At 39.2% G+C, this 27,388-nt stretch overlaps 3 long non-coding RNA genes across 7 annotated transcripts in view; all 3 read left to right on the top strand.

Moving 5' to 3' along the window:
* Nucleotides 1–27,388, top strand: part of LOC106097578 (selection and upkeep of intraepithelial T-cells protein 1) — a 47,015-nt gene that overhangs the window by 7,258 nt on the left and 12,369 nt on the right. The window contains exons 1-7 of one of the 4 annotated variants that reach the window (XR_003220050.1): nt 12,278–12,599; nt 16,262–16,565; nt 17,949–17,978; nt 18,695–18,970; nt 20,449–20,745; nt 22,601–22,630; nt 23,238–23,513. This is a non-coding gene — a long non-coding RNA (selection and upkeep of intraepithelial T-cells protein 1). Of the gene's footprint in view, nt 1–12,277; nt 12,600–16,261; nt 16,566–17,948; nt 17,979–18,694; nt 18,971–20,448; nt 20,746–22,600; nt 22,631–23,237; nt 23,514–27,388 lie in introns of those variants that run through there. The other 3 variants (XR_002062254.2, XR_002062256.2, XR_002062255.2) reach the window with 3 other exon arrangements.
* On the top strand, nt 1,160–5,698 carry LOC112841760 (uncharacterized). Of its 2 annotated transcripts, XR_003220052.1 has the most exons (4): nt 1,160–2,291; nt 5,062–5,224; nt 5,342–5,552; nt 5,658–5,698. It is a non-coding gene; the product is annotated as an uncharacterized LOC112841760 (long non-coding RNA). The 2 variants fall into 2 exon arrangements; XR_003220051.1 differs by lacking the exon at nt 1,160–2,291 and having other exon boundaries at nt 4,955–5,224.
* Nucleotides 6,011–7,999, top strand: LOC109202273 (uncharacterized). Its single transcript, XR_002062258.2, has 3 exons — nt 6,011–6,113; nt 6,296–6,589; nt 6,905–7,999. It is a non-coding gene; the product is annotated as an uncharacterized LOC109202273 (long non-coding RNA).

Raw genomic sequence — 27,388 nt, 5'->3', positions numbered from 1 at the left:
GTAAACAGAACTATAATAACAAAACCCCAAAACAGCCCTGACCCGCTACAATACTTTCATTTTAACTTTCACTTGGTGTCATTCACAATATATTTTATAGATGTCTACAATATTTGAAATGTAAAAGATATAAAGTGATTCCATAGAAAGTACAATACCTTACAGTGTACAAGTACGACTAGATCTTTGAATCAGTGTCTGTTGTGAGTCTCAAGTACGTTGCCTGCAATGATATTTAAGGTCCAGCAGGTGTCAGTATGGAGCAAAACAGCAACACTATGTCGACACAGTATCGATACAGTTTGGGGAATGTGCTGAAACGCTTCACGAGGCCTCATCTACCCATCACTACCTATAATAATAAATCACCCAAGAATAGCAAAAATCTCTTACCAGGCACTTTACCTGCTCACACCAGGGTGAGTTAATCATCTCTGGACTGCCCCACAGAAGAACGCTGTCCTCGCCCCACACACCCACTAACTTTTCAAAGCTTCTCGGCCAATCACCTGGCCGAGGGCAGCAAACTGCCAGGTGACACTTGTTACACTAATATAAAGTTTAATCTTCACAATTGTACATTTATAACCACATGGCTACTAGCAGTAGCCGCGATAGCCGTTAGCATATCATCGTTGATGGTTTAACTTCACAATATTCTTGTTCACAACAAGTTAACTGACCCAGAAGAATCCCAGCAATAACACAACTCTTCTCCAGTTAACAACAGTTGGCAGACAGTTTGTTTCCTCCGTACAATCCGAATGAAGAAAAGCAACCAAGTTTGCCACTTGGAAGACTGGACCTTTTTTCCTCTCCCCTCTTTTTTCCTGATCACTGGAGCTGCTTCCCAGTGAACGCGAGGAGGCGGTGCTTCCCTATGGCAAGCCATTAGTGCCAAAATTCGCCACTTTTCTAACCCGTTTGATTAAGAAACGGCGTAAAAAACGCCGTTTAATTATTCAAAACGCCGAAAAAAACGGCGTTCTGTTTCGACAAACGCCGTTTTTTCCGACTCTCACATGGCGCCCTGAACGCACCATCCGAGTGACGTAAAAAGCGGCGTTCAAAGACAGACGGAAACGCCGTTTTTTCCGCCACTCGGCAGAAAACGCCGTTCAAAGATGCATAAAAACGGCGTTTTTTACGGCGTTCTGTGCCAGCTGTAACGGCGTTTAAAACGGCGTTTTATTGAAATTATGCAGGGCACTCCCCATGGTTCCCTCATCCAATTACTTTCAACTCATTTCACCCAATCAAAGAAGAGGAAGTGCAGACCACACTAATGCATCACCGATTCACCTTGCTGCTAAGTGATTGCCTATTCAGTACCAGTGCTTGTTACCCACTATGCATTTTGATGTGTTTAAAGCATGATGAAACAAGCAAACGACGGAATGCTTTTTCTGTAACAAGACCTTAACTTTGTGGCGCATGGGTCGCTTGTTTACTTGAGGGATCAGCTATTAGCGCTGCGCTACCGCAGTGTAGCATTATGATGCTAACGGAGTCCTGGCTAACACCGCAAACTCCGGACATGAGTGTGGAGCTGCCGGTTTCCAGATGCTGCGGGCGGACAGGACGAGAGACAGCGGTGAGAGGAAAGGAGGGGGGCTGGCAGTGTTTGTTAAAGACAGTTGTGGGACCCCTGGGCACATTGCTGTCAAAGAACAACTCTGCAACAACACAGACATTGAGCTATTAGCCATTAGCATCCGTGGAGGCAGCCTGTGACTCTCTGTGGTCCGCAGACTGCAAACGCAATCTCCAAGAGCTCTTCTTCTAATATCAGGGGACTTTCATCATGTCTCGCTGGACTCCACACTGCCCACCTTCAACCAGTATGTGACCTGCCCCATCGTAGTCAATAAAACATTGTACTTAATGTATGCCAATGAAAAAGTGGCATACAGTTCATCACCTCCCTGCCCAGGGAAGATCTGATCGTAACCTAGTGTGCCTTGTCCCTGTGTGCAGCACTTAGTGTGCACGGAGCCACTAATCACCCACGCAGTGCAGAGATGCTTCGCGGAGGGCATAATCAAGCAAATAAATGACAGAATGCTTTTTATTTCATGTCGACGTGCAATTTATGTATAGTTGACCGGGAAATTAAAGCAGCGATCACTTGGACTATTCCGTAGCACCCCTTTCACAGTGGTACATCCCTCCAGGTAACCATTCACCAGTCTTGTACAGTAGAGCGGGACATTACGTTTACTCTCAGCGGAATTCACCCGAGAAGGCATCAGTTCCTGCACTGCACTGGTCTTCACCACGATTAGTATAAGGTAAGAATGAATACATTTTCTTCTATTCTTATTTCCAGTACAGTAAAAAACTCATTAATTTACATTTTCGGACAAAATGTAGGAGCCCGAAATTGTGTCTACTTTCATCTTACAGTCCAGCAACAAAGAACACATTTTCGTTTCATACTTTTGTTATATTTCGTTACAAAGCTAGCCTTAGCCTTGCCGTCGCCTCGGCCACCATTGATCACGTGGCTCTAATATTAGAGCCACGTAATTGCGCATTGATTTTTCCGGTGAGGTTGTGCGTAAGTGTTCAATGCGTAAGTGTACAATATGTTCAATGGGAGAAACTTAGTCATTTATCTCTACAGCCGAGTAATTATCCCAAGAGCCTTTTTCCAGTAAGCAGGATTAACAGACTGTCAAACCATGAAGTCATAGTGCAACACCAAGTTGCAATTTCAGTAAACTCATCTGAATTAGATCGTGACAGATGTTCCGAATTTTCAGCTTTTGATGTTCATCCTTATAAGCACGCATGTGCCTTTTTAAACGCATGTATAGTTGTATCTACAATACCAGGATTTAGTAATACAGTGGGGTATACAAAGAGCCACATGAGACTGTTAAGCTATCAGTAAACCCGACACTGCAGACTGAAAGACAAACTCCATGAACTGAAAACTGACCTTAAATATGAGTGCGGCAAATCCGCAGTGAAGAGAGATAATAATATTGATTAGGGAGAGAGGACGCAGCTGGGAGAAACAAGACACAGGTGAATTGAATCAAACAAGTATGACCAGCGGAAGCAAAAGCAAGTGCACAAAAGACTAGAGGTCAACAATATAAAGCAGTAACCAACTAAAGATAGGACACAGAAATGCAGACTTTGCACTAGGAACACAGAATGGCAGGAGAACAGCCTCAAAGAGTAAAGAACAGTATATGCAGAAATAAAGTTAAAAGACAGCGTGGTCTTCAAGAACCCAGAGTACGATACAAAAATGTTGTTTTATTCAATGTTGTTTTATTCAAGTGAACAAAACAATGTAGACCATGTTCATTTTGTTAATAAGTTGGAAAAAAAATAAAAACTAATGACAGCATTTAAAATAAACAAAGATGAATAACATAGATGGGAACATTTGACAATGGAATTGTAACATTATCAAAACTGATTTTTCAGATATGCAGAGTAGAAGATGTGGAGATTCAAATTTTTAACTTGGGTGTGTGTTTGAAATATCAAAATATTGGTTGACATCGTTGACATACTGTTATTAAAGATAGGAATATGTATGAAGCATAGATTCAAAAGCTCTATTAACAGAACTATAACCTGTTAGAATCTGCCATTTATTTCAGATGTATTCTGTAACTGTTCACAGTCTCAATACTTAAAGTGATGACAGATTGTTTCCAAAAGTGCTCAGTCACATTTTTCATAAGACTAACATGGAATTTTTGATTTATTTAAATATATAAACCTGTTGAAAGTAATAATTGAAATTCTTGTCTTTGTAGGATCACAGTAATATATAGATTTCTAATATAGTCCAAGTTTGTCTATGAAAAAACACCAGCAAGCAGGTTATGTCCTACAACTATCGTCTCACTGTGAATGACTAAGACTAAAATTGAACTCTCTTCCTTAAACAACGAGAAACATGAAGTGCACTCAGGAGCAGATTCGAGCGCAGGCTCAGAGTGAAGTTAACAGAAAATGTTCTTTACATCATCATCATCATCATTTATTTATATATCACTTTGGTCTAACAGGTGTGTTTGTAAAGTGCTGTACAATAGAAATAGAAATATAGTAATAAAATAGAAAAAACAGACAAGTATGTGTATGTGATGCAAAAGGTAAAATTAAAAACAAGGCTAGAATGCGTGAATGTTAACTTTGAGTTCTACAACTAGGAGCAAAATGCTGTGAACATGGACTACGGTAGTTCATACTCGAGGGAACAGTAACATGACCTGTGGCTGCTGGAGCTCGGCAAGTGAAACAGTGGTGTGAGAGTTGATGGTGGAGCGGCACTGTGCGACCCATTTTGTGTTGTTACCTTATGTGTGCTGCTACGGGTCACCTTTTGTGTTTTTACATATGGTGTGTTTATGGAAATGTATTTAAGATAAACGTAACTCAAGCCAGGTGTTTTTGGTCAGAACAAGCAGTTTGTAAACTCTGTGCTGTTATGATCAATGACATTGGACAAAGACAAGCAAATAAAACTGATGAATACAAAAACAATCTTAACCGTACAAGACAAGTATAGCTTGAGTTTAGAGCTGCCACGATTAGTCGACTAGTCACGATTACGTCGACTATCAAAATCGTCGACGACTGATTTAATAGTCGACGCGTCGTTTGAAGCTTTGTAAGATCACAAAAGACGCAGGAATAAGTAGTAGGATTTAAAAGTGTAATAACGGACTGAAACAGAAGATGGCAGCAGTGCATGTAAAGGATGCCAGCTGCCGTTAAACCCCGAAGAAGAAGAAGCTGTGTCCCAGAATTCATAGTGCGGCCCAGCGCAGTTGTCAACAATGGCGGCAGCTAGTTAGTTTTAATATTACTCTTATTATTCTTTCTGGGTCACAAAATAAACGTTTAACATATTTTCAAGCTGTACGTTTTACGTCCAATCGATGCATGATCTGATTAGTCGACTAATCGCAAAAATAATCGGTGACTAGTCGACTATCAAAATAATCGTTTGTGGCAGCCCTACTTGAGTTGTCACAAGTTTAATTCATAACAGTTACATTGCCTCACCCCTGCCACCAAACACTTCAGTGGCTTCAAGTGTAGGCGTAGCCTCTACAGGTACTGCAACAGAGGGAGAGCAGAGTCAGGAGGGTCTTGGAAGAAGCAAATGGAGATCCGTGTCCAGGGGAGTGAGGCTATTGCGAGTGTGAAAGGTTGTCCAGGAAGTAACTAAGAAGACATGAACAGAGAGGTAAGTACTAGAGCTTTGAGCAACGTGAGGCCAATAACTAACATAGGTTAACAGATAATATGGCACAGACTGGTTGTGAACAGTGGTCTTAAATACAGCTGGCTTGATTTGTCTCAGGTGGTGATCCTCGGTGGAGTGATGAAGTAGAGCAGCCAGCACCCCAAGTAGAGCAGGCACTGTGGAAAAATAGTTGTGACTCAACCAGACCATTACAAAGTATGGCCTGGAGGATTTTCATCTCAAGGTGCAAGAACATTCTTAATGACTGTACACGGCAGCTGCTGATGGACGATGTTGGGCCAGATGTGCTACAGTTAGCGTTAAGGAGGTATGATCAAAGCAAGATCGAAAACATTTAACATTTAAAATGTTTAAGGGGAATATGGCCTGAGAATATAACATGAATTAAGAAGTAATTTTGGATATCTTTGAGGTTGGAGACAATGCAGAGAAGCCTTCAGTGGGCAAGAGGAAGACTGATCAATGTAACTGCAGCAGATCAACTTCTGCGTGACTTGGCTGAATTGATTCAGGATGTCGAACTGTCTACTCAGCATGGGCAACAAGGTAAGCACATATTGTGTCGATTCCTTGACTCACCAACAGTGTGAAATAAATTATGACTCTGTCTTAACCTATTTTCCAAATATTTACCTATTTACCTGATATATTTACCTGATATATGGGGTGCCTTTACCTATTTACCAAACGCTTATATATTTTCAGGCTGTTTGGATACCAGGCACCAGTGGTTTTCAACAGAGGTAGAGGTAGATCCCTTACCTTATCACTCGGGAACAGCTTTCATTCCTGAAGTCATGTGGATTCACTGCACCTCAGATGGCTGATATTTGAGTGTTTCACTTCGTACAATTTGAAGACGTCTGCGGTCAGTGACTTTCAAACCAGTGTGACTTCATTTCTTTGTGACACACACTCACTGTTTATTCAAATTAAATGGTATTGTGAAATTGTAAAAATTAGTATATTTGAATGTGCACCACTAGTCAAGTAATGAAGTGTGTTGTTATGGTAGTGATAAATCACTCGTGTTTTTTTGTCTGATTTCAGACAGTATCATTTCACCCGTGCATCAATGTATGCGGAACTGACTGACAGTGCCTTGGATGAACATGTGCAGGACATTGTCGCTGGCAATGAACAAACTGGTCCTGAGGCTGTCAGAGCCTCCCTGCGAGTACGTGGACTACGTGTACAGCGAAGGAGGGTTTGAGCAAGCATGTTACGGATGAATCCTGGAGCAGCTGCCCTTAGAGCAGTTTTGCGGAGACCAGAACGAAGAACATATCAGGTTGCAGGTCCAAACTCATTGTGGCACATTGCTGGAAATCACAAGCTGATAAGGTAACCAAGCACATTGATTTGTCTTTTGTCTGAACACCTATTTTGACCAAAGTGAAATTCAGCATTACATCAAATATAATTGTTAAACAGTAAGACACGTCCAATAGAGCCAGGCCCTGGGATGGGCAGTCCTCTAACACAACTGGTTATGTTTAAAGGGGAAGAGGAGAGAACACAGACAGCGCAAGCAACATACAGAGCAAAATTCAAACTTGACATGCAATAGTCACATGTAAATCAATTAAGAGTGTGTTTTCTATTGTTTCAATAACAAAGCAGAAATAATATTTTTCTTCTTATGGACCACGGTTTTAGGTGGAGGATAGTCATTGATGGGGCTATTGATGGATACAGTCGTCTTGTGGTCTTCCTTCATGCCTCAAACAACAACCGTAGCAGTACCGTTTTATCAAGTTTCATCAGACCCGTGGTATCCTATGGTGTACCCTGGAGGGTCCGGACAGACAGAGGTGGGGAAAACAATGCTGTCTGCCTGATGATGAACATTTTCAGAGGCTTTGATCGTGGAAGTGCCCTAAGAGGAAGGAGTACCCATAATCAGAGAACTGAGAGGCTCTGAGGTGATCTGTGGCGAGGAATGACCAATGTCTACTGTGACTTATTTCACCACCTGGAGGAGGAAGGCATCATTGACATTGACAATGAAATGCACCTTTGGGCTCTCCATTACATCTATCTCCCAAGGATCAACAGAGATTTGAAAGACTTCACTCAACAGTGGAACAATCATGGCTTGCGGACAGAGAGACACTTGAGCCCATTACAGATTTTTGTCCGAGGCAGCCTCCTGGTAGAACTATGTAATCCACTAAGTGGCACCAGAGGGAGTCATGGTATTGAACTCATCACTGGCTTAATATACTTTCTGGACTCCACATATCACTGAGACAGTTCAATTATTGACTGAAACATAATAGCAGCAAGTGGAAAGACTTCAAAATATCTAGGTGACTGGATACATATAATGTGAAAAGTTATAATACGTGTTTACTATGTACCATTGAGTAGTGGAGATACAAGAACGAGCTGTGTGACACTGACAATAAAAAATGTTGAGTGATTTTTAAAGTGTGTAAGATGGAAGTTGTGAAATGGAAAGTTTACAACTGAAACTGAATCTCGATAAAGTCAACTTGATCTAAAAGTTACAGCTGTTGATTTTGATAAATACAACTATAAAGCAGTGACAGTAAATAATTAAAAAATAAAGTGGCTCAGTATAGTGTGGTAGATATAAAGTGGTTTAGCGTGTGTTTGATGTTGTGACAGTTCACAGCAGAGAAAAAGTGTTAACATTATTGAGCACATTATGTTTTGCTTTGTACAAACATAGTTCTGAAAATACTGGACTCGAGTGTAAAATGTGAATAAAAAAAGAGCAAGCAGTGATTTGCAAATGTCAAAGGCAAAGTTTGTTCACAGTAGAACATAGAAAACATGTCAAATGTTTACACCGAGACTACGTCGTTAAAAATAAGTCCATTTTAATTTGATGGCAGCAATATGTTTCAAAACAGTTGGGATGGGGCAAGAGAAGGCTGGAAAAAGTGGTACTAAAAAGAAACAGCTGCAGGGATATTTTAAAAGTAACAGGTCAGTTACATGATTAGATATTAAAAGAGCATCTTAGAGAAGCAGAGTTGCTCTGGAGGAAATGTGGGCAGAGGTCGATCAATCTGCAAAAAAACTCCATTAACAAATTGTGCAACAATTTCAGAATAATGTTCCCAAGTGTAAAGTTGCAAAGACTTAAAATGTTCCATCCTCTAGAGGCATAAAAAATATATTTTATCAAAAGATTCAGTGACTGGAGAAATCTCTTTGCAGAAACAATGAGGCTAAAAGCCATGATGTCAGTTATCTTCAAACGCTCACAGGAAAGTTATCATCATGGAGCCTTAAACAGACACGATTCTGTTATGGAAATCAGTGCATTTCCTGTATCCTTTGGGGCAACAGACCTGAGTCACACTTTTAGAGAAGTACCTGGTGAGGTGGATTGAGAGGAATATCCATGATGCTTGGCAGTTTGTTCACTCACTTCCTCTCCACCACAGCTTCTGAAGCGCGGCCAGTCACAGAGCTTGCTCTCCTGATCCAAGAAGAACACATTAAAGTGCACTGCACTCACCTGACCTGACAGAACACCTGTCATTAACATTTTGGTGCACACATAAGCTTGCTCTCAAAAAACAGCCTGCCCATCCACTTCTTGTGTACAGCCTCTGTTTTGATCTTCCAGTCCAGCAAATGTATATATGTGGGTGTCCAGGTATTTGTATTCCTCCACCACATCATATCAGCGGGTTCAGTATCTTATACTTTTGTCAAGATAATGCACACTGCAGCCGATTTGTATCTACAATTATCAGAAAGAAGCCATAACCAAGTTACATGGATTCTTTTTTTTTAATTACTTCATGTCATACAGGTAAACTAGTTATGTTATGTGCAACGCTGTCATGTGCCACTCTCTGTTTCAAATTCATGTAAGACATCCAGAGTACTCTGATGACATTGACAAGGACAACTCCAGTTTACATGGAAACAATTATTTCATGTTCTTGAGATTATTTATTTACATCACTTTTCAGGAAACGAACATGCAGGTCTGATTCAAAACTGCATATCTATTTTTAATGCATGTTGATGGGGCAAAATATTCCTGAGATACTGTTAACATTATTAAATTTGTGGGCTGTTATACAGTGGTATTACTTTAAACTGAACACACAAGGATTTTGATAAAAGTTAAGGTCTCCGTTTGTTTCAGAAAAAACATACTGTCATTTATTTGCTTTCATTATTTATTCATATGCCCTCCGCGGACCATCTCTGCACTGCGTGGGTGATTAGTGGCTCCGTGCACACTAAGTGCTGCACACAGGGACAAGGCACACTAGGTTACGTTCAGATCTTCCCTGGGCAGGGAGGTGATGAACTGTATGCCACTTTTTCATTGGCATACATTAAGTACAATGTTTTATTGACTACGATGGGGCAGGTCACATACTGGTTGAAGGTGGGCAGTGTGGAGTCCAGCGAGACATGATGAAAGTCCCCTGATATTAGAAGAAGAGCTCTCGGAGATTGCGTTTGCAGTCTGCGGACCACAGAGAGTCACAGGCTGCCTCCACGGATGCTAACGGCTAATAGCTCAATGTCTGTGTTGTTGCAGAGTTGTTCTTTCACAGCGATGTGCCCAGGGGTCCCACAACTGTCTTTAACAAACACTGCCAGTCCCCCTCCTTTCCTCTCACCGCTGTCTCTCGTCTTGTCCGCCCGCAGCAGCTGGAAGCCGGGCAGTCTACTCACAGAGGGAGTACCGGGCAGTGTCGGGGTACTGCCACTGTGACCGGGTTAGCGTCATTAGCTCCTCGATCATATCAGGGAGCGATCTCACATTTACAGTGATTACAGGAAGGAGAGATGGTGTGTAAGGTGTCCTTCTCGGGAGACATCACCCCCGTCTCTTCCCTCACTGGGGACGTAGGGTCTGTCTGCCGGTAGCGCAGCTGCAGGGCGCAGCGCTAACAGCTGATCCCTAACGTAAACAAAGGAGCCATGCACCGAGTATCCAAATAGAGAGCTAGCTCTGCTCATTACCTGTTAGCTGCCATAACAGGTAACACAGTTAAGGTTTCATTAAAAAGTATTCTGTCGTTTGTTTGCTTGATCATGCTTTAAACATCAAAATGCATAGTGGGATTATAATACAATTCAATACTGTGACAAGCACTGGTACTGAATAGGCAATCACTTAGCAGCAAGGTGAATCGGTGATGCATTAGTGTGGTCTGCACTTCCTCTTCTTTGATTGGGTGAAATGAGTTGAAAGTAATTGGAAGAGGGAACCATGGGGAGTGCCCTGCATAATTTCAATAAAACGCCGTTTTAAACGCCGTTACAGCTGGCACAGAACGCCGTAAAAAACGCCGTTTTTATGCATCTTTGAACGGCGTTTTCTGCCGAGTGGCGGAAAAAACGGCGTTTCCGTCTGTCTTTGAACGCCGCTTTTTACGTCACTCGGATGGTGCGTTCAGGGCGCCATGTGAGAGTCGGAAAAAACGGCGTTTGTCGAAACAGAACGCCGTTTTTTTCGGCGTTTTGAATAATTAAACGGCGTTTTTTACGCCGTTTCTTAATCAAACGGGTTAGAAAAGTGGCGAATTTTGGCACTAATGGCTTGCCATACTTCCCCTCTGTATACTTCAATACGATCCGGACATCACAAGCTCCTGCTATTCAATTACCTCTCAACAAAATAATTTTACTATATAAAATTTGATAATGAAAGTAACATTCCAACTTCACTCATAATATACTGAGACCGTTGTAACTCTCTAGGGTTACATAAGCTGTATAAACTTGAATGCTTATTGGATTTAAGCATATTAGGTGATTTGTATTTTTGCAATGAGGGAGGCTGTGGCCAAAGGGAATCACCATACCATATTAAGGTGTGCATAATTATGAAGCAGCTTCGTATTCTTGATAGGGAAACATAATTCAGGGAAATGTGATTATTGTGGAGAGGAGGAAAATTTGGAGCATGTTATTTTGCAGTGTCAGAAGTATAAGGTAGAGACAACTGGTCCGAAATCTCAGTAACATTAAGATGAAATTGGATCTTGTTGGGTTGTTACAGAAGGAGTCGCGGGATAAATGTTATCAGGCTTTGTTTCAGTTGTTGAGAGAAGGAAGGTTGTTTGGAAGGATATGAAGGTTTTTGTTTTTTTTGGGTGTGATTCCTATCCACACTCCATACCAGTGGTGGCGGTAATGCACCATGCAGTTGTTTGCCAACCGCCAATAATACTTACAAGATGAAGAAGAAGCAGCTTCGTTTCCTCAGGCAAAATGGGCCAAAAAAGACATTTAACTGACTTTGAAAGGTCAAAACTTTCAAAAGTCTTTCAGAGGGATGCAGCACTCATGGAATTGCTAAGATGTTGGGATGTGATCACAGAGTCATGAAGAGTTTTATTTCAAACCAAAATGTCAAAGATTTGATAAGAATCAAACAGGAAGCTGCTGGGAAGCTGCTATCCTCCAGTGCTGTCATACTCCAGAACTACACACCCCAAATAATTGGCAGCACGGTGGCACGGTGGTTAGCACTGTTGCCGCACAGCAAGAAGGTCCTGAGTTCAATTCCACCATCAGGCCGGGGTCTTTCTGTGTGGAGTTTGCATGTTCTCCCCGTGTTTGCGTGGGTTCCCTCCGGGTACTCCGGCTTCCTCCCACCATCCAAAGACATGCAGCTTGTGGGGATAGGTTAATCGGATAATTCAAATTGCCACTAGGTGTGAATGTGCGAGTGAATGTGAGTGTGAATGGTTGTCTGTCCCTGTGTGTTGGCCCTGCGACAGACTGGCGACCTGTCCAGGGTGTACCCCGCCTCTCGCCCTATGACAGCTGGGATAGGCTCCAGCACCCCCCGCGACCCTGAAAAGGATAAGCGGAAGCGAATGGATGGATGGATGGATGCTTAATAATTGTGCACACAGTGTGTAGCTAAAGGGTAAAATAAATTATTATAATAGAAATGATGCTGCGCTGAGGAAATGTGCACTAAAATATAAGGTGTATGTGTGAGAGAGAGAGAGAGTAACTGAGGCTGGCCTTAACTTTAAAACCTGCTGATTCTGGAGATAGGAGTGGATCCTCTCTTTTTACCTCAGCCTCTACACACAGTTTTACCATAACCAGTCATTTCTGGTCATGAATCTTTTTCCTGTCACATCTTCTGTGTAACTGTCACTGAAAAGTGGTGACAGATTACACCGGAAGTGTAGGCTTACTGCTTTTAGAGAACAGAAACTCGGAACTATCAGTCCCCTAAGAGGAGTGGCTGCGAGCTCCGTTATATTAGAAAGATGCTATTTTTGATCCCCAGCAGATTTCTGCAGACATGGAGCTTCTACCACTTCTGTTTATGTGCTTCTGTTTCATGACTCTGTCCAGACTGACGTTTGGTGATCAATCCTATAAGAAAATTGTTCAATAGACTGATCATAGGTGGAGGGGGAGTTATGGAACAATGGAGTGTCTGTGAACACGCAGCAGCGTGGGGCCTTAAGGCTGTTCGGGTGATGGTTTCGTGGGTGGATGCCTGCACTGTCCGTGCCCATCACTTTAGCTTTTAACGCAGCTGTCCGCATTCTTGCGTCATGTGTATACTGAGTATTAAACGAGTAAACAAAGACCTGAAGTCAACTTGTTTTTCACCATAATTAATATGTGATCTGCCATTAATGACATAATGAAATAAAAATAAAGAAAAATACAGACAAGATGTTAAAAAAAATCAAATAATTAACAGACGGAAAATCTAAATATAACAAACTTACAAATAACCACATTTGTAAGTTAATAATTTGACTTTAGATCAGCAATATTCACCCTCACAGGGCCAATATCAAGTCAGTATGATACTGTACTTCAAAGTAAAAGCCTTTGGAAATGTAATATATAGACATATTTATTCAGTGAGATATTTAAAATTACACCTGTGGTTCACTGGAAGACATGAACACATTTTTTGGCTTTTTTCTTTGGCTGCAATAAGGTTTGTTCTTTCAGGAGTTTTTGTATTTCATGATTTGTTGTAGCATTCATGACAGACCACGTGTTCATCTCGTTCACCTTCACCTAAAGATCATTTGAATTTTGAAACAGGAGCTTGGTTTCTCCTACCGTAATACTTTGCATACACACAAAACAGAAACGATAGTGGGGTTCACTTGACTGCGTTTCTGGAAATGAGGACTGTAAAACACAGAGAGTCAGCATAGATGAATGTGCAATATTTTTGTAGCATTCCAGCCGGGCTTTATTCAGACGATGCACTCAATGATCATAACGGATGGACCATGGTGGGGTATTCCAACCCATTTATTCACAAGTTACCATAAACACATCGTAAGAGCTGTAATGATAACATAAAACAAAATAAACATTCACTTGATATAACTTCGTTTCCCTTATGTTAAATAATCCAGAGAAAATGCACAGGAGGTGCCAGCATCAGCCTGCTAGAGCACTCAGAAACTTGTTAACAATCAAGTAATAAATTTACAAATTGTCTGAAATGTAAACAACAAGTACAATACACAAACATACCTGTTCGCCTTCCAGCTAGATGCTAATTTAAAGATAGATGGAAAACAATAACTTTCTCATTAACTTTTTCTGGTGAGCAAACAGTACCAGTTTGATCTTCCTTCCCGGAAGTTGCCCCTTCTGAATTTCAAAATAAGAGTCTAATAAACATTATAAGGTATAATTCGTTCAGGGATTTAAGTATCTGAAAAATATCAAATAGAACAAATAATCTGGGTCATTTACAATCTTAAACAATAAAAACATGATCATGATTATTTATGGTCATTTATTAGAGAAACTCGTAGTTTCATTTGGAGATGTCTTTAACTTTAGGTGTGGCCTCATCGACAGCGGTCTGTGGGCTGTTTCCTGAAACGCAGATCCTTTTTCTTTCCTGTTGAGACACCAACTGTCTAACGTTTGCTTCTGAATATGAAATTTGTGTGTGTGTCTTCTACATGAAGCTTTAAAGACACTATAGTTTTATGTTATACTGACCTCTCTGAAGAGTGTCCAGGAGGAAGTTTTCTGTCAGTTGCCTAATAATTATGCACACACACATATTCAATACTCTTGGCTCTTGACGGAGGTGGTCGCACTTTCTCCTTCTCCCTTATCTTTGTCTTTGTATAGTCTCGCTTATTCTCTAACCCTAAGAGAGTCTCTCAGACTTGTTCTCTAAAAATTCAGAACTACGGTAACAGAGTTCTGGCTGATTGGAGCTGGCTTATCGAAGAATACTTTTAACAACAATTTCTATATTTTTATGTATTTCATGATTTATTATATCAGCATTGACTGGATACATGCTGTTTAATGTTGAAATCACATTCACCTTAAAAACTGCTTTTAGTTTGAAATTCGAATTCAGTTTCTCTTACAGTAAAATCCACTATGTCCTACGCGTAACACAGGACATAGGAGCTGGTTTGATCACTGTAGCAGATCAATAAAATGAAAGTATCCTCTTGATTATTTCTGATACTCGTTGTTTCATTTGGAGATGTCTTTAGATGTGACGTGTCAGCGGTTTGTGTGCGGCTTCCTGAAAACCCACAAAAAGCCCTTCGATTCATCAGTTTTTAAGATTTCTTCATTATTAAAGTAATCCAGTAATAGTCACCAGTATAAGTGTTGACAGTTAATTCAGCAAACGTTCATTTTCCAAACTGTGAACACAGAGTTTGTGTCCCTGATGTTTTTTCCCGTCTCCTTGCTTACAGCGCTGACGTTACTACCTTTGTGTACCCCGGTTTAACGCAGTAACTGGGCCTGTCAATCACAGAGGCTGTGGCGTGGCCGCTTTGAAAGTGACCAATCACATAAGAGCCTTCTTCCTTTGTGTTCCGCCTCCAAACTGGAGCAGAGCTGCTGCAGGGTTTACTAAGCAGAGACCTTTGACTGTGTTCTGGCTTCTTTGTGCACTTAGCTGCTGGTTGTTGTTGCGTTTACTGCCTGCATGTGACTTTATTTTATTGACGTTGTGTAATTCCACACGTATGTTCTTGTTTTAACATATGACATAGAAGCTGAACAACAGTGTTTCCTGAAAGCCCTCTGCTGTCTGATCATTTCATAATAACATACTGTAGCTCCTGTGGAAAAAGAGCCTCAAAACAAAAGTACTTGGCTTTCTGGTATAACTCTCAAATGTGCAGATTAAAGCAGATAACTGTGATAAGATTGCTTTCAGAGCCGTTGCACAAGCATCTGACCTCCTCGGCTGTAATTGGTCCAGCCCAGAGTCGATCATGACCAATTCAGAGACTGACTGACTTCTGAAAACATAAATGTAATAAATACAGTAAAGATGAGCTATTATACTAATTTCTAGCTCCATATTTTATTCTCGGACACTACGGGAACAGTTTAACATGATTCACAGTTCACAATGATCCTTGTGGGATTTCAGGAAGAGCTACGACCCCAAATCCAGACTCATTGGCAGGTCTCACACTTAAAACAAACAAACTACCCACAGCGTGTTTGATGTGGAAAAAGGCTAAGGATAGACAAGGGCTGTAAACCCACAGCAGGTAATTACAGACAGCAGACACACCTGGCAACACAACTGAAACTCATTAGGGAAAATAAAACTGAGGAAAGTAAAACTGAACACTAAACACACTGGACAAGGATCACTGAAATAAAACAGGAAATCACTAACACAGAGACAAGAACTCAAACATGTGAAATGTCCACAGAAAGACAAACATGGAAAAAAGACACAAACACAAACCAAGACTGAGTGCAGAGAAAGGAAATACAAAGAGGAAGTAATAAACTGAAAGTAATCAATAACTAATTAGGATTAAAGGCACAAATAATAAAATCAGAAACCAATACCAGAGGCCAAAATAACTATAAAACACAAAATACTATTTATCAAATTTATATTAGAAATATAATCAAACTCTTCAGCTTCTTCACCCTCCATTTAAACCTGTCATTCAAACTGTGCAGTGGGGCGTGGACCACAGAAAAATGTGAAGAGGAACTAAACTGAAGAGTGAACTCACTGTTTAATTCATGTTTTGTCTTTCAGGGAAACCTGTGATTGTGAAAGAAGGTGATTATGCCATTTTACCCTGTTCCCTCGGCACCAATGAGAACATTGAGTTTATGCGGTTTGAGTGGAAGAAGGAAGGAACTGAAGAGGAGGTGTATATCTATGATAATGGTGTGGGTTATAGTCCTGCCCTCCCAGGTCGAGTCTCTCATTTTCGAGATGATCTGAAGCACGGCAACGCCTCCATAAGAATAAATAATGTTCAACTGGAGGACAAAGGAAACTACACCTGTAACTTTCCAAACAGAGGAAAAACATTCAGGATTAAGCTTGTTGTTGGTGAGTGCTGTTATAAATCATATATGATTTATATACATAACATACACTGTATAAGTAAAAGATTTCCTAAAACTAAATATAATATATAATATAAATATAAGCGACTAATTCTGTTGCCTAAATCTGATCAAACTGTAACTGAAAAATATTGATCAAATAAGACAATACAAAACAACATTGGTTCTCAGCACCTATGTTCAATTTAAACATGTTTCTCAAGTCTTCCTGGACTTCCTTAAACGTGCACCTGCAGTTCTCTTATAATTTATTTACAAAGATTCAGCAGAGAGAAATCACTCGCTGTTTGCTACTGAGAAACCAGCATCTCAGTTCAGTTCATTTCTGCTCTGTTTGGGGGAAATCCCTGTATTATTGAAGTGGGGGTCGCCTTCACCCAGCATGACTGAATGAAGAGTTTTAGGACAGAGAGTTTTGGTACTGCACCATCTGATCTCATAACATCTCCCCCAAAAAGAAAACACAACAGACATGATTTTGTGCAATTTGCAAAGTAAATTGTGTCCTGCAGACTTTATAATTCACATTTGTGTGATTTGTTTAAATATTTTCTTCCTAAAAAGTAAAATCTTACAAATACATGTGCTGTAAGACCAGCCACAAAACCACATCTGTTCACAACTGTCAGTTACAAAACTGACATCATGCCTCTTCAGTAAATCCAGCAGCTCTTTAAATTCAAAAGAAGATTTTGTGCTGCTGCAGATGTTTGTAAATCTGACCCTAAATGTTCCTTCTTTAAAATTCTAATCCTTCTAATGAAGGGATATTTTTACAGGCTGTTCTTGCTTATATGACCAAACATCAGTTAGGACAAATTGTGCTACATCATTAAGGACAGATTAATGTAAGGTCGTTCCCACTGTCAGCACACGCCTCTTCTCTTTTCCTAACTCCGTGTCAATTCCCCACCTTTCCTTGAAAAACAGGTTAAGAATAGCAGCTATGAGGTGCTTTTGGAACTTAACCTCCTCTGTGCATGCTGATCCTTCGTATGTCAATTTATCAAAAATTTGAGGAGTCTTCAAAAAAAAGAAAAGAAGAGAAGAGAAAAGAAAAGAAAATCTCTGCAAATGCAACTTGAAACACTGAATAAATATTAATTTCTCCTTATATTTCAGACACACAGCTGTTCAAAGTGTGACTCACTGTGTGATTATCACCCATCCACCAGCATAAACCAGCCTCCAGTTTAAATGTTTAAGGATTTTTTTTAGTCTGTGACTGTGCCTTCTTTTGGGATTATAAAAACATGTCTAATATAGCAGGATAACACTTCTGAGTTTATTTTAATCAGTTTTATCTGACTGCCAAATTGATGAGACCACAGTCACCTCTAACATGTGTGTTTCTTTCTCCTTTCAGAGCCCATATTAAAGGTCCGAAACGTCTCAGGTGAGTTCCGTTTGTGGTGAGGCACAGTTAAAGATTGATCCATCAGCGACTTTACTGTCTTTTGGTTGGAACCCTGCAAAGCATTTACTGATTATTTTTTATAAACAGTTCAGGGAAATAAAACTGTTTTAATTGTATTTGTAAGTGTATATGTAAATATTTGGTGTGGGTTTTTGCTACATTATCTAATTCATTATTAGTTCAGTAACCAAAAATCTGTTATTGATCCGGGCACTGTGTTCGTTAGACGTAGCTGTTCAGTCCAGTAGAAAACTACCTGATGAGATTATGCTCAAACTGTATCACATCCCTCTCAGTGTAATTAATAATGTAAATTACGTGGAGAAATGTGGATTCAAATATATTATTTTGGAGAGCTTTTGTTGTTGATATTTTTTGTAACCTCCACAGTTATTACATTATTAAATGCCTGAAACTTTTTAAAAATCTTTTATATAACTCTTAGACAAACTCTGGGACGTCCAAACTTTTTCTGTGTAGAAATTTCTTTATGTGAGTCAAAAATATTGTTTAGAGTAAAAACTAAATTTGTCATCAAACATCAGAGCTGTGATGTTAGAAAAGTTAACGCAGTACTCCGCTTTTTGTTCTCAAACACATTATAACCCACATCTGCACTTAGAGTAGCTGAACAGGAAAAAATAACCAATTAGCTGTGACTGTTCTTACATAATCTGTCTGTTATGTGTTCACAGGAGCAGCAGAGCTTTATGTCACAAGTCATGATCAAATAAATGGCGGGGTGCTGCTTCAGTGTGATGTTAAGAATGCTCATCCCAAACCCACAGTGGAGTGGCAGGACAGTAACAATGAAATCATTCCTTCTGAGGAGCCACAGGTCTCTAAACAAGGAGATCGCTTCTACATCACCCTCAAAGCTACTGTGAAAAAAAGTGGCCGCTATCGCTGTGTCGCGAAACAGGAGGAAATCAATCATCAGGCACAAAAGGAAATCTATGTATATATTTATGGTGAGTGACATTTTAATCATTAAACGATTCTTATTGCTTTTGAAAAACGTAAATAATCTCAGATTCAATGCATAGAGTGATGTCTTCAAGGAAACAAAAGATTAAATAATGAACTCATAAAGACATCAAATATCTGGAAAATGTCAGATTCACTGAAACTGAAGCAAAAAGCAACTTTAGTCTGAATTCAACTCATAAATGATTTTGTTTGTATATAAGACTTCTTGCAGGTGTCATTATGTCCTGTTGTGGTCCCTGAATCCAGAGATGGGAGTAGCCCAACATACGAAGTGCCTAATTGTTGCTGCAACCCACAGAAGACTTAATGATACAAACATAGCAGCAAATTTAAAATAACATATAATAGAGAGAAGTCTGAGAAGTCTTTCTATAATGATGTTAATAAATTAAATCTCTGTGATGCAGCTATAAACACTGAATAAATAAATAAATGTTTACGTCTCCCCATATATCAGACACACAACTGTTTAAAGGGTTTTCTGACTGTGATTATAAAACATCCATGACCACATTTAGAATCATAATAAACAGGCTGTTTTGCTTCCCTTTTGAGGTCACATTTAGTGACGGGACAGGAGAAAACCTCGGGGGTGAGCCCTGTTTGTGATGATGTCACTGATCTTTACATCATCAAGTGTTAATGTATGAGCTGATGGTAAAGACTGACACAAAAACATCAACCATGAACTTTATCCAAAGATTATCTTTAAAAACTGTCCATGGCTAAGACAGATGTTAATGACATGTTTGTTTGTATTTGTATATTTAGCTAATGTTATGCTAGATATCATAGTCGGGGGGGGGGGGGGCTTGTTGTATTTCAGGAAGAGCTAGGACCCCAAATCCAGACTCATTGGCAGGTCTCAAACTTAAAACAAACAAACTACCCACAGCGTGTTTGATGTGGAAAAAGGCTAAGGATAGACAAGGGCTGTAAACCCACAGCAGGTTATTAGAGACAGCAGACACACCTGGCAACACAACTGAAACTCATTAGGGAAAATAAAACTGAGGAAAGTAAAACTGAACACTAAACACACTGGACAAGGATCACTAAAATAAAACAGGAAATCACTAACACAGAGACAAGAACTCAAACATGTGAAATGTCCACAGAAAGACAAACATGGAAAAAAGACACAAACACAAAACAAGACTGAGTGCAGAGAAAGGAAATACAAAGAGGAAACAATAAACCGAAAGTAATCAATTACTAACTAGGATTAAAAGTACAAATAATAAAATCAGAAACCAATACCAGAGGCCAAAATAACTATAAAACCCAAAATACTATTTATCAAGTTTATATTAGAAATATAATCAAACTCTTCAGCTTCTTCACCCTCCATTTAAACCTGTCATTCAAACTGTGCAGTGGGGCGTGGACCACAGAAAAATGTGAAGAGGAACTAAACTGAAGAGTGACCTCACTGTTTAATTCATGTTTTGTCTTTCAGGGAAACCTGTGATTGTGAAAGAAGGTGATGATGCCATTTTACCCTGTTCCCTCGACACCAACATTGAGTTTGTTATGTTTGAGTGGACGAAGGAAGGAACTGAAAAGAAGGTGTTTACCTATAATACTGGGGTGAATTATAGTCCTGCCCTCCCCGGTCGAGTCTCATATTTTCAAAATGATCTGAAGAACGGCAACGCCTCCATAAGAGTAAATAATGTTCAGCTGGAGGACAAAGGAATCTACACCTGTAACTTTCCAAGCAGAGGAAAAACATTCAGGATTGAGCTTGTTGTTGGTGAGTGCTGTTATAAATCAGCTGATTATTTACAGATGAAACAGTCAGCATGCACATCAGGGTCTCACCCCTACAGCACACCTGTAGTGATATTTGCAATATTTGGTGGACAAAACTGAGACCGTCCCATGTGCATGCTGGTCCTGCTCCTGCCTACTTATCAGAAATCTGACGCGGTCACAGAGTCGTCACTAAACAGAATAAAATCTCTGTGACGTCTCAACTCTGTGAGGAACTTTACATCACACAGACCTCAGTGGACCTGTGGATGTAGAAGCTATGATCCAGTCTGATGCTCACATGTGTTTCTGGTACAGCAAACTGAGTTAATCAGCTCAGATTTTGTTGAACATGCTTCCTGGAACAGAGTCCGGCTAAACCCCAAACATACACTGTATATAAAAGGTGGACATAGCCACCATGACATCACTAACTGGTTAATGAAGTCCTGTTATGGTATCCCAAGCTGACTGTTTCACCGTCCCCATTTTGCTGTTTTGAATTATCTTTTGCTTTATCCTAATTTTCCTAATTATCCTAAAACTACTGATAACTTATTTAAACAAGTTTTTCACATTTGTGAAAGTGAAAGATTTCCTAAAACTAAATATAATATACCGTAATATATAATATAAATATAAGTGACTAATTCTGTTTCCCAAATCTGATCAAACTGTTACTGAAAAATATTGATCAAATAAAACAATACAAAACGACATTGGTTCTCAGCACCCATGTTCAACTTAAACATGTTTCTCAAGTCTTCCTGGACTTCCTGAAACATGTAGCTGCAGTTCTCTGGATGCAGCTGCAGTTCTCTTATAATTTATTTACAAAGATTCAGCAGAGAGAAATCAGCATCTCAGTTCAGTTCTTTTCTGCTCTGTTATGGGAAAATCCCCATATTATTGAAAAATAAGTGGGGGTCGCCTTCACTCAACATGACTGAAGAGTTTTAGGACAGAGTTTTGGTACTGCACCATCTGATCTCACAACAGGCAGAAGACATGATTTTGTACAATTTGCAAAGTAAATTGTGTGCTGCAGACTTTATAATTCACATTTGTGAGATTTGTTTAAATATTTTCTTCCTAAAAAGTAAAATCTTACAAATACATATGCTATAAGACCAGCCACAAAACCACATCTGTTCACAACAGTTACAAAACTGACATCATGCCTCTTCAGTAAATCCAGCAGCTCTTCAACTTCAAAAGAAGATTTTGTGCTGCTGCAGATGTTTGTAAATCTGACCCTAAATGTTCCTTCTTTCAAATTCTAATCCTTCTAATGAAGGGATATTTTTACAGGCTGTTCTTGCTTATATGACCAAACATCAGTTAGGACAAATTGTGCTACATCATTAAGGACAGATTAATGTAAGGTCGTTCCCACTGTCAGCACACGCCTCTTCTCTTTTCCTAACTCCGTGTCAATTCCCCACCTTTCCTGGAAAAAGAAGTTAAGAATAGCAGCTATGAGGTGCTTTTGGAACTTAACCTCCTCTGTGCATGCTGATCCTGCATATGTCAATTTATCAAAAATTTGAGGAGTCTTCAAAAAAAAAAAGAAAAGGAAAGAAAAGAAAATCTCTCCGAATGAAACTATAAACACTGAATAAATATTAATTTCTCTTTATATTTCAGACACACAGCTGTTCAAAGTGTGACTCACTGTGTGATTATCACCCATCCACCAGCATAAACCAGCCTCCAGTTTAAATGTTTTAAGGATTTTTTTAAATCTGTGACTGTGCCTTCTTTTGGGATTATAAAAAAATATGTCTAATATAGCAGGATAACACTTCTGAGTTTATTTTGATCAGTTTTATCTGACTGACTGATTTTCCTTTCAGAGCTCATATTAAAGGACCGAAACGTCCCAGGTGAGTTCTGTTTGTGGTGAGGTACAGTTAAAGATTGATCCAGTTAAAGATTGGGTTTTTGCTACATTATCTAATTCATTATTAGTTCAGTAACCAAAATCTGTTATTGATCCGGGCACTGTGTTCGTTAGACGTAGCTGTTCAGTCCAGTAGAAAACTACCTGATGAGATTATGCTCAAACTGTATCGCATCCCTCTCAGTGTAATTAAAAATTTAAATTATGTGAAGAAATGTGGATTCAAATATATTATTATTTTGGAGAGCTTTTGTTGATGACATTTTTTGTAACCTCCACAGTTATTACATTATTAAATGCCTGAAACTTTTTTTTTTTTCATCTTTTATATAACTCTTAGACAAACTCTGGGACGTCCAAACTTTTTCTGTGTAAAAATTTCTTTATGTGAGTCAAAAATATTGTTTAGAGTAAAAACTAAATTTGTCATCAAACATCAGAGCTGTGATGTTAGAAAAGTTAACGCAGTACTCCGCTTTTTGTTCTCAAACACATTATAACCCACATCTGCACTTAGAGTAGCTGAACAGGAAAAAATAACCAACTAACTGCCATTGTTCTTACATAATCTGTCTGTTATGTGTTCACAGGAGCAGCAGAGCCAGAGATCACAAGTCATGATAAAGGAAATGGCGGGGTGCTGCTTCAGTGTGATGTTAAGAATGCTCGTCCCAAACCCACAGTGGAGTGGTGGGACAGTAACAATGAAATCATTCCTTCTGAGGAGCCACAGGTCTCTACACAAGGAGATCGCTTCAACATCACCCTCAAAGCTACTGTGAAAAAAAGTGGCCGCTATCGCTGTGTCGCGAAACAGGAGGAAATCAATCATCAGGCACAAAAGGAAATCCATGTATATATTTATGGTGAGTGACATTTTAATCATTAAACGATTCTTATTGCTTTTGAAAAACGTAAATAATCTCAGATTCAATGCATAGAGTGATGTCTTCAAGGAAACAAAAGATTAAATAATGAACTCATAAAGACATCAAATATCTGGAAAATGTCAGATTCACTGAAACTGAAGCAAAAAGCAACTTTAGTCTGAATTCAACTCATAAATGATTTTGTTTGTATATAAGACTTCTTGCAGGTGTCATTATGTCCTGTTGTGGTCCCTGAATCCAGAGATGGGAGTAGCCCAACATACGAAGTGCCTAATTGTTGCTGCAACCCACAGAAGACTTAATGATACAAACATAGCAGCAAATTTAAAATAACATATAATAGAGAGAAGTCTGAGAAGTCTTTCTATAATGATGTTAATAAATTAAACAATAAAACCAACAAAAAAAACAGGACTCAATCAATCAATCAATCATATAATCGATGTTAAGACCATTTCAAGTGAACCAAATATTTTAAGAACTTTTAGTGCGCTTTGACTTATTACTTTTATACAGGTATAACACTTCTGTCAGGAGGGAATAATTCACACATGTTAATGATTCCCAAATTGTGGACTTCACCAAAGATAATTCATAATTAAAAAAATGGAACTCATGGAGGTTAATTTATGTGTAAGTTTGACCAGCTTTTTTCTTTTCTCATGTCTGATCTTTGGTGACACAAAATATTGAAAATTAATTAAAGAATCCGATCAAGGAACTGACCTCCCAGCCCATTGTACTGTTTTATAACGTACTGTTTATTAGACTGGGGAAACCTGCAGTCAGCTGGATGAGTGATGAAACGTTTTTCCCGCTGAAAACGCTACATCCAGTTCAACAGAATCAACTTTGGGGGATTTACTTACTTGTATGATCGAGCATGCATCAAGACATTAAAGAATCTGCTTTCAACAAGTAAATCATCAACATAAAGACAGAGAGACTGTAGCTTAGTCTAATGTGACTTGTAAGGGCTGCAGAAAGGTTCCAGATTTTAAATTTGGCTGCAGTGTTCTTGAGTTTGAAAGTAGCTGAAATGTCATTTATTAGCACCTACTTTAAGAGAGAAATGTGGATTTTCCTCTAAACAGCTGACTAATATTTTTTCTGGTTCTGTCCTCTCCCAGTTTCTTTTGAAAAAACAGAGAACAATACCGATGTTATTCTGTGGCCTATTTGTTCCTTGGTGTTCTGTTGCTTTCTTTGGATATTAATAATCTTGTTGTTGAAGCAAACAAACAAAAGTTGCTACTAGAGATGCACTGATTGGCCAGCCATCTGTTATCCAGTGCTCTCAGCCCTGTCCGGTGTACAGATTAACTTGTAAAGGTTAAACAGTGTTGTAGGAGTTCCTGATCACAGTCTCCAGTATTGCTATGTTTCCTCTACACTGGGATCAGAAAACATGCATTTATACCAGGTGATTAAATCCAGCTTGGTTAATTTAAATCTTGTGAGGCTTTAAAAAACAGAAAACTTGATGAATATAACCAGGATGAGTTAATCATGGATCTAAAAGTTGATCTCGGGAGGCGTTTTAAGAGATGAATGAATGACCTATTGATCAAATCAAATAAATGAAACAAATATGTGGAGTGCAAATGTTATGGTATACAGTGACATGTACACTGCACAGCCCCAAAAAATGTCACACACTCAAACATCTCGGACCACAGCTAGCTTTGATGATGGCACTTTTTCGCCATATTTATTTCCATGCAGAGTTTCAATAATTTTGAGAGTTTTGATGATGGGAGAATCGTACTGCTGTGTAAAGTCTTCTCCATCGGAAAGATTCACAGTGGGGTTGAAGTCTCGACTCTGTAGAGGCCAATGTGAATATGATCCCTTAAGGTCCCTGAGTCACTCTTTCATAATTTGAGTCCATTTAATCCTAGCAGCGTGACCTTGGAATATGTCTATGCTTTTCCTTTAATATGTATATGTCAGGACATTCAGTATATGTAGGTTGTCAGCTATGGGACGCCGTTTGTAAAGTGAAACATGCTGAAATTAACAGCAGAATGTTTCCACATTTAGCTCAAAACCTTACAAAAACATGTTTTTTCAAGTCATTTTTTACCACATGTAGTAAAATATTTGTAACTTTTCATATTTAAAACAATTTTAAATGTTAAATCTAAATGTTACAGGAAACTAAATATTTAGCTAACATGCAAATTTATTCTACGGCTCAACGGGAATACCAAAATAAAAGCTTTACGAAAACCTCCGGTGCAAAAGTGTGCCGGTAGTGGTCAGATTGTGTCTGCTCTCCCCTGATGGTCACTTCTCACCGCCATGAGCTGCTTCACTTCTTGCCTACTCGCACGTCCAGCGATTTAGCTGAAAACATCGGAAGATCCATTTTGTCGGCCATCCAAAGGTTCAGCAGCAGTGGACTCTTGGCAGCTGCAGTCTCCACTTCACAATCGCTGCAGCACATGTCCAGCTAAATCACTGGACATGCTCGTAGGCAATATGCAGTATGATTATTTATTAATTTGTACATGTAAACATGCGTCGCATACAACCTCTGCGTTTCAAAAGGTTAAAAGACAAAACAGCTGAAAACAAGTTGAGTCTTGATTATCATGACTTAACCCTTAGATGAACAAAAATGACCCCAGGGGTTGTTTTTCTTCAAAATCTTTAAAATGCAAAGTTGTGATATATTCATATTCCAGGTATTCCTCATAAAATATGAGGAATAAATAAAATGTTTCTAAATCATAAACTTAACTATGAAACAATGCCCTAAATAATTAAAAATAAAGATTTACACATTTATTATGATTTTATCTGGTCTTTTTGAACAGATTGTCACAAAACAAAATAAATAAAGTTAAATCGTTTAGTTAAACTGTAAGAATTGTTCCTAGTTAGTGAGTATAGCGTAGGGGTGGGCGATATAAACGATATACGATAGAAACGATATAAATTTGGCCAACGATATAGATTTTGACTATACCGCTCTATCGCGATAGCGCATGTTGATGATGTCATCAAGCTGCGCCTGTTTTGGTCGAAAGCATCGCAGCGGCTACAAACATTATCATCTGCAAATTATGCTGGGCGACAATAATCTCACTTTTTTTCTCCTGACTGAAGTTTGCCCCGTGTATAGCATCCTGCTATGTGATTGCATTTGTCCCTAACCACCAGCATCCCTCACGTTAACTTTTATCGAGTGGAAAAAAGTTGGCGTTCATCCTCCAGCTTCACTGTGCTAATGTTATGCTAACATAGCTGTGTCGCTAGCAATCACGTAGCACAACATTATATACCAGCTAGTCCAACTTCAGTAACCCTACAAACGTCACTGCTGTTTAGTTCATTTATGTTGGAAGTGGTAGCAGAGCTGTACGTTTTAATTAGTTTCAAAAATCTCTCAGTCAGAACATGGTATGTCATGTTTAGTTGGAAACTAGCGAGCTAACTTCCTGTTAACTTCTAACTCCGTTAAATTTAATAACTTCTGTTTTTATAGATGCCTGGATGTTAAACTTAATTGTCACACCTGGTAAAGCAGCAACGCTGATGATTTTATTAAAGATTAAGGAATTTAGACCATTTTTAACTCTCAGTGTTCGTTTGACTTTGGGACCTGAAGTGGACGGAGTTTTGGACCCAGATTACTCCGCGAAGCTCCTCACTATGGCAGCCGTAATGCTCTGACAATCAAGCAGTGCGGCTTACAAAAGTTGTACTAAAACATTTTTTAACAGATTTCTGCACGCCCAAATCGGTTCGAGGTCAATAAGCACAACCAGAATTCATACATAAGGCACACTCTCAATTTTTGAGAAAATTAAAGGATTTTAAGTGTGCTTTATAGTGTGGAAAAT

The sequence above is a fragment of the Oreochromis niloticus genome, linkage group LG5, assembly GCF_001858045.2.
Source record: "Oreochromis niloticus isolate F11D_XX linkage group LG5, O_niloticus_UMD_NMBU, whole genome shotgun sequence".
NCBI lineage: Eukaryota > Metazoa > Chordata > Actinopteri > Cichliformes > Cichlidae > Oreochromis > Oreochromis niloticus.
This window is presented reverse-complemented; position numbering and strand designations above follow the sequence as displayed.